This window comes from Tupaia chinensis, unplaced genomic scaffold (genome assembly GCF_000334495.1).
Source record: "Tupaia chinensis unplaced genomic scaffold, TupChi_1.0 Scaffold147608_1, whole genome shotgun sequence".
Classification (NCBI taxonomy): Eukaryota; Metazoa; Chordata; class Mammalia; order Scandentia; family Tupaiidae; genus Tupaia; species Tupaia belangeri.
The window spans coordinates 966098-974673 of NW_006207460.1; positions in this window are offsets into that span (position 1 = coordinate 966098).

Here is an 8576-nt window from a genome sequence, read left to right on the forward strand (position 1 = left end):
AAAAATTTTTTTTTAGTTGATTTCTTCCACAAGAGAAAGAGACAGAGAGAAAGAGAAAGGGAGAGAGACAGCACCCCAACAGAATCTTCACACTCTGGATGGCTTCACACACCATCCCCCGTCTCAGCCAGCACCTCTCAGGATGATGAGGGAGCCATCCAGATGCAAACAGTACTTCCCTCTATGACTACCGCATCACAGATCGTTGCGTTACTGCTGCACCACCTCAGCTGGCCCACTCCTGATTCCTTTTTTTTTTTTTAAGGAATTATCTTATTTAACTTTATTTATTTATTCATTTATTTTAATTTGACCAGAGAGAGACACAGAGAGAAAGAGAGGGAAAATGAGAAAGCAAGCCACCAGGTCTAGGACTCAAACCGTGGTCAACCATGTGAGAATGTCCAACACCTTAACTACTACGCCCCCTGCTGGCCTCCCACTTCTGATTATTCTTCTCTCTTAGTTTCTCATCATCCCCTTTCTTTTCCCTCTCTGTGTCTGATCTTGAAAAACAAGATGTGTTGGAGAGAAGAGCCTCCCTTCTAGCTGCCATTATTTAGGATGCAGCAAGATGAATTTAGATCAGGTCGAAGAAAGAACTAGGGATGGGAGATGGTGGATGGCCCAAGAGAGACCACCAGGAGTGGACTGGAATCCTCAGGTTCATAGACCTGAGGAACTTGCAGGTCTATCCTGAGCCTTCAGACAAGAGCTGGAGGTTCCTTTGGAAACAGATGTGTCCCACTGACCAGTGGGGGAATTTCTGGGGAGAAGTGGGATCTCCCTTCCTGTGTTCCCCAAGGCTGGCAGATTCCCCATCACATCCCCCCCATCTCTTGTAGCCCTGACATCTCACTATGTCTCAGTCTTTCACTAGACTCAGAAGAAGAGGCTGGTTTAACTACATGTACCATGACTCTACTCCTGAAGCTGGGAACATTTGCAGGTTGGACAGCCCTTTTTTAGGGTTCTCGGCATGTGACCAGAGACCAGGCTGCAGGGTCCAGAGTGGGTCAGCCAAGGTGACCTTCTTTCAAGTCAGCTGCTTTCTAGATATTCCTCTCCACAGTCCTTGAGCTCCCAAGGGAAATTCAGCTCTGATCAGGCTCTGGCCATGTGTGGAGGACAGCCTAATGCTGGGCCCCTTCTGGTGGGGCCTCCTGCAATGACTGTATTTTGGGCATTGTAACTGGAATCTACTTTAACAACCCTTCTCTCCTCCACCCCCAAAAAGCTTCAGCCAAACAAGACAGCAGGGGGCGCTCCTGGGTCATCCCAAGAGAGGATTCTGGACTGACAACTTTGCCTTGGCTCAGAGAACATTGAAAATTAGTCTGTCCATCTGTTAATCTGAAGGTGAGAGGGGCAGCGCCTTTAAGAGCTGGAAGCAGTCTTTTTCTAGCCGGCAGAGACAGAGACGTGAAAGAAAATTGGCCTTTATGATTTGTCTTGAGACTCCTTGAGTTAGAAGGAGCCCATTCTTTGCCTCTGAGAGATCAGCTTATGGAGCAGGTCCCTTTCTGGATGCCATGGTCAGGGCCAGCTCCGCCCTGGCAGCCGACCTTGGTGTGGCTATCTTAGGGAGCTGAATGTCTCAATAGTCTAGAAAATTATTTTCAGATTAGTCTGTGTTGCTATTGCCATGCCCTGCCCAGTGGGTTCTTCATCATGGGGGGGGAGGGAGAAAAAAAGGCTTTCTCTTTCTCCCAGGTCTAACAGAACTCTGTCAGGATCATCTGGGAGTCAGTTGGGAACAGGCTGAGCAGGTCAGTGGGGCATGGCGCATTCCAGACACAGCTGAAGTTTTCTGGGCAGCTGCTGCCCAGAGGGAAGGCCCAGAAGGCAGAGGCCTCCCAGGCCTGCTCTTGCTTTTCTGCCAGTTGTCTTCCTCTTCCCGCACATTGTCACCCCAAGGCCACCTGACTCTCAGGAATTCCTCCTTTCCAGTAACAGGGCCTGTGTTGGCATTGATTTATGGGCATGGAGAGGGTCAAATGCCTGGTTTCACAGCTTCAGAAGAGGCACTTCCAGCACTTCCAAGTTCTCTCTGAGTGAGAAGGTACTAGGGGTCCAGAGTGTGGTGGCTAGTGTGGAGGACTGGCCCTCTGGGCTGGAGACAGGCTGTGTGGCCAGCAGAGCTGAAGGCACAGCCCCACAGCTGTGAATTTGATCTAGGAGAGGACATGCCCAAGTCATCCTTAGATTTGGCCCCTCCCAGAGTCACTAACTCTTCCTGGAGTCTGGTTTTGTAGAAATTCTCTGATTTTTAAGGGCCTACCTCATCTCACAGGGCCACAGGATGCCTTCTGGGCAGGGCAGGGTTGCCTCACCTTCTTCAAATGCCCTAGGGGTTCTAACAGCTGAGGTTTGTAACCTAGCCCAAGCCCCACTAAGCCTTAGGCAGTAGAGGGTAGGATGGGGCCTTTTCTGATTGAAAATCTGAAGAGAAAGCAATTCCATAGGCCTGTGGGGGAATCCCTGTGTCTATCAGATCTTTCTTTCTTTCTTTTTCTTTCTTTCTTTTCTTTGTAAAATAAATAAATAAATGAAATAAGAAAATAAAAAGAAAATTTAAAAAACCAGAGGGAGCATTGCCAGATGGCAGATTTTTTCACCAGAGAGACAAAGATATAGAGGGGGAGAGGGAGAGAGAAAGTTAGAAAGCAATCCACCAAGTCCAAGATTCAAACCATGGTTGAACATATGAGAGTCCAGGGCCTAAGCCATCATGCCACCTGCCAGACCCTATAGCTCATCTATTAAGTGCTGTGTATAGATAGTTGGATCCCACATGGTCAACTGCATGTTTACTGAGTGCCTGCCCCAAATCCTGACAGGATGAAGAAATGGAGAAAAGAGGATTGCAGTGTGACGGTATGCCTTAAGAGTGATTTCTCTACCTCCCTCTGTCAGTCTGTCAGTCTGTCTGTCTGTCTCTGGTGTTGACACGTGCTCTCTGGCAAGTATTTTTTTTTTAAAGAGTGACTCCTCTCACTACAGCTCCAAAAACTTATTTTCACAGCCCCTACTGCTTAGGGAACTGGGCATTTGGGTCAACTCCTAGATGGCTCCACAGTGTGTAATCTGAAGCCCTGGGATTGGGAGGGAGGTGGTGGATATAGAGATAGCTCCTATTCACTGAGCACTTTTCATGGCTAAACTGTTGGTCTAAGGTGTTGGCTTTCTACCATGTATTCTGTAAACAGTCCATTGAATTAGATCTAATTTTGATTTGTATTTTACATAAGAGTAAATAGAGGCACACGATGATACTAAAATTTAATCATAATGATAAAATTTTAACAGTTTAGAGGCCAGCAGTTAGCATAATGGCTATGTCACTGAACTCCCATGTAGTTGACCACGATTCAATTCCCGGACACAGTGGCTTAAACTCACACAGGGCGCGTGTGCGTGCGTGCCCAATCCCGAGAGGAGAATGGAGGAGAAGGGATTGTGGTGTGGCCATTCCCCCGGGGGGTGATTTCTATCTTTCTGTCTCTCTGTCTCTGTCTTTCTGGAGAGTGCATGTGCCCTATAGCAAAAACCTCTCAAAAAAAAACAAAAAAAAAAACAAAAAAAATTGACCTAGGGCTAGGCCCTGTACAAGTACATGATATTTCTGGTCTTGTTAATCCTGGGACTGCATCAAATCATCCTCATTTCCAGCTAAGTAAACTGAGACCAAGAGAGAAGTGACTTCCCCATAGTCACGGAGTCTCAGAAAATGACCAAGCCCTGTTTGACTTCAACACAGCCCACATACCTTGGGAATATTGCCTCCCAAGGAGGCCGTGATGGAGAGAAAGTGGTTGTGGAAGAGTTCCACCAGCCTTTTTTTATTTTTTAAATTTTGCCAGAGGATGCGTATGCTTGAGAGAGAAAGACAGAGAGAGAGGGAAAAGTGAGAAAGCATCCCTTGTGGGGGATAGTCATGCCATAATTCCTTCTCCCCCCTCCTTCCTTTCAGGACTCAAACTGGGCAATTGGCCATGTGGGATCCAGCTGCCTTAATCACCATTGCCACTGGCAGGCCTCCTCACTGGCCTTTAAAAGCAAGAGTACCCTTGGCCCTTGGGTTAGGCCAGGAGCTGCAGTGTCTGCCATCTTAGGGAGTTGTGGAGGAGCCCTCCTCTGCTGCCACCCCATCCCCCTTAACAGGGAAGGAGGCTTTGACACCGTCTTCTCGCCCACACAGGAAGGGGCTGTGTAAAACGGACCCACCACCTGCAGAAAAACATGCTGAACAGGGAGACAGCAGCCGTTTGCTCTAGCCCAAAGCCCCTGCCCCCCTGCTTGTCCTCAGATGTGTGTCCCCACTCTGGTGTCCTCTTGGGGCCTTCTGTCAGTCTCTTCTCTCTCTCTCTTCCCATCTTGTGAATCTGACAGGACTACCGTTGCCTTGGTAACTTGATGGGAAGCTCTTGAGGTTTTTCTGGAACCAGAGAGGGCTGTGGAGGGAGGAGCCAGGCTCTGCTGGGCTGCTAGTCACAAAAGGGAAGGAAGCATTAGTACTCATTGCCCTTCCAGCCAGCCCGTCCTAACCTCCCTCTGTCAGTCTGTCAGTCTGTCTGTCTGTCTCTGGTGTTGACACGTGCTCTCTGGCAAGTATTTTTTTTTTAAAGAGTGACTCCTCTCACTACAGCTCCAAAAACTTATTTTCACAGCCCCTACTGCTTAGGGAACTGGGCATTTGGGTCAACTCCTAGATGGCTCCACAGTGTGTAATCTGAAGCCCTGGGATTGGGAGGGAGGTGGTGGATATAGAGATAGCTCCTATTCACTGAGCACTTTTCATGGCTAAACTGTTGGTCTAAGGTGTTGGCTTTCTACCATGTATTCTGTAAACAGTCCATTGAATTAGATCTAATTTTGATTTGTATTTTACATAAGAGTAAATAGAGGCACACGATGATACTAAAATTTAATCATAATGATAAAATTTTAACAGTTTAGAGGCCAGCAGTTAGCATAATGGCTATGTCACTGAACTCCCATGTAGTTGACCACGATTCAATTCCCGGACACAGTGGCTTAAACTCACACAGGGCGCGTGTGCGTGCGTGCCCAATCCCGAGAGGAGAATGGAGGAGACGGGATTGTGGTGGGGAGGGATTGTGGTGTGGCCATTCCCCCGGGGGGTGATTTCTATCTTTCTGTCTCTCTGTCTCTGTCTTTCTGGAGAGTGCATGTGCCCTATAGCAAAAACCTCTCAAAAAAAAACAAAAAAAAAAACAAAAAAAATTGACCTAGGGCTAGGCCCTGTACAAGTACATGATATTTCTTGTCTTGTTAATCCTGGGACTGCATCAAATCATCCTCATTTCCAGCTAAGTAAACTGAGACCAAGAGAGAAGTGACTTCCCCATAGTCACGGAGTCTCAGAAAATGACCAAGCCCTGTTTGACTTCAACACAGCCCACATACCTTGGGAATATTGCCTCCCAAGGAGGCCGTGATGGAGAGAAAGTGGTTGTGGAAGAGTTCCACCAGCCTTTTTTTATTTTTTAAATTTTGCCAGAGGATGCGTATGCTTGAGAGAGAAAGACAGAGAGAGAGGGAAAAGTGAGAAAGCACCCCTTGTGGGGGATAGTCATGCCATAATTCCTTCTCCCCCCTCCCTCCTCACTGGCAGGCCTCCTCACTGGCCTTTAAAAGCAAGAGTACCCTTGGCCCTTGGGTTAGGCCAGGAGCTGCAGTGTCTGCCATCTTAGGGAGTTGTGGAGGAGCCCTCCTCTGCTGCCACCCCATCCCCCTTAACAGGGAAGGAGGCTTTGACACCGTCTTCTCGCCCACACAGGAAGGGGCTGTGTAAAACGGACCCACCACCTGCAGAAAAACATGCTGAACAGGGAGACAGCAGCCGTTTGCTCTAGCCCAAAGCCCCTGCCCCCCTGCTTGTCCTCAGATGTGTGTCCCCACTCTGGTGTCCTCTTGGGGCCTTCTGTCAGTCTCTTCTCTCTCTCTCTTCCCATCTTGTGAATCTGACAGGACTACCGTTGCCTTGGTAACTTGATGGGAAGCTCTTGAGGTTTTTCTGGAACCAGAGAGGGCTGTGGAGGGAGGAGCCAGGCTCTGCTGGGCTGCTAGTCACAAAAGGGAAGGAAGCATTAGTACTCATTGCCCTTCCAGCCAGCCAGTCCTAACTTGGGTCTAGCCTCAGCCTTGTCTGTTGCATCTACAGGAGCTTTGTTCTGGTGGCCTTTGGGGCTGGGCCTGACAGGAGGGAGCTGTTGGGTACTGCTCTGTCCTTGGAGCTGGCTCCCACTGTCACCAGAGCTGCCTGGACTCCTGTTTGCCCCTGTGCCCTGGCCCTGCAGTCTTAATTGGTTTTATGAAGTTCAATGCCTGTTTTTTATGAGACAGATAATTACGGCGAGGGGAGGTCAGGCCCTCCTCTGCAGGACTTGGCGAGGCTTCCAGAATTGCTGACTCTCCAATCAGCACCCAGCAGACTGATGGGATTAGAGTGGTCAGGGGCAGCCAGGACAGCGGGACACTTGCCATGGGAGGATGGCTGAGGCTCCATCTTCCAGTGTCTGTGTTGGGTTTAGGGAGGAGAATGTGCATCGCCTGTCTCTCGAAGAAGTGCACTCCTTTGAGATGGGTGTCTGCTGATTCCAGCCTTCTGATGGTATGAAAGAGAGAGCAGGAGAGAGAGGCTCACCTTCTAAGGCTTTGGGCAGCTCCCGCAAGACTTCTGGGAGGAGCCCCACTAAGTCTGCCCCTGGCTATACCACAAAATCCTCAGTCTTTGCCACCACTATCACCCTGTGGAGCTGTGTCTCCATCCTCTCTCCTTCCAGTCTTCTTCTTTCTTCCCATCTTGGTCACATTTTCTCCTGAGGTCAGTCTCCATAACCTGTCTATGTCTCTCTTTTTGTCTGTTTCTTTCTTGGTCTTTCTCCTTAGTCCTAGTCTTGCAGCAGTCTCTCTTTCTCCTCCCAAGGTGAGAACTGGCTTGCTGCCTGTTGGAGGAACCAGCACAGATGGGGTCTAAGGACTATGGGGAGAGGTTGGAGGGGAGGCAGGCTGTGCAAGCCATTCTGCTTCCCTGCAGCCCTCATGACCAGGAGAAGCATGGGAGCTGGGAGCTACTGTCTAGGATTGTGATTCCCAGAGGAACGAGAGGCCCTAGTCCCTACTGAGGCTGAACAGCTCTGTGCCCTGCCCCACTAGCGCTTCAAAAAGGAGCTTTGGGACCAGCAGATAGTGTAATGGCTATGTCGCTGGACTCCCATGTAGTCGACCGTGGTTCGAGTTCCAGACCCGGTGGTTTAAAACTCACGCCAGGTACATGTGTGTGCATGCCCAAGATCCCGAGAGGAGAATGGAGGAGAAGGGATTGCGGTGTAGCCATCCCCCCTGGGGGGTGATTTCTCACTTTCTGTCTCTCTGTCTCTGTCCGTCTGGCGAATGCATGCACCCTATAGCAAAAACCTCGCAAAGAAGAAAGAAAGAAAGAAAGAAAGAAAGAAAGTTTGACAACCTGCTCTCATTTGAGTTACTGTCTGTTTTCATCTCATGGCAGACACAATACTGTACTTTCAGACTGAACCAGTTGCTGGGTATGGCTGGCTGTGGGCAGGACGACCCCAGGAATGACCTATCTCAACATGTTACCGAGCTCCCCCCACACCCTTGCTTTCTGACTTAGTGGCCAACTCCTCAGTAGTTGCTTTCTCTTTGGAGTAAATCCAGCTGGGCAAGAAAGAAGGGAGGAGTGAAAGTAGAGCTGGTTAGATTAAAAGGGCTTGGAGTCCCTGACTGCGCGGGATAGGCCCTTCTCTTCCACTGCCTCCTCCTCTCCATTTAATTAGCTAATGTCTGTAAAGGGCCGGGTGGCAGAAAAGCCCTATACAAATGTTGAGCACAATTTTCATTTTCCAAGAATAGCCAAGAATATATTTGCAGACTTGAGCTAAAGGTCACTGGGTCTGCCTGGGACAAAGGGAGAACTCCCTGCAGGGTCCAGATGGAGGACGCCCCCTGGGAGCTGTGTCAGTAGGAGAGGCCATAGTGGGGCCCAAGGGGCCTGCCCTTTGACACCGTGCCTGCTTTGCACTGCTCCTCCAGCATCCTAGAGGCTGAGCCCTCTCTACAAGGACCACCTGCAGAGACTTACCGCAGGAGATGGTTAATATTCATTAACAACGGGGCCAGCAGGTACTGGACTCCCACATGGTTGACCGTGGTTCGAGTCCTGAACCTGGTGGCTTGCTTTCTCACTCCCTCTTTTTCTGTCTCTATGTCTCTCTCTGGTCAAATTGAATAATAACAAATAAATAAAATAAAATGAATAATTCTTTTAAAAATGTTTGTTAGCAATTAATATTTATTGAGAACTTACTGTATGCCAGGCTGTGCTAAGGAGGCTGGAATCTCCAGCACGGGGAGAAGTGGCTGCCTCTGGGCAGTGAGGTGGAGGACCTTTTCCAGTGAGATGCCCCTGCATGCTGCCGGCTCCTTGTGAGGTCCCTCTGAGACCTCTGGGCTGCAGTACCACCTACCTTCCCTGACCACTGAGAGGAGTTCCTGCATTGTGACCTCCCGGGTCCCTTTAGTGTGGGTGT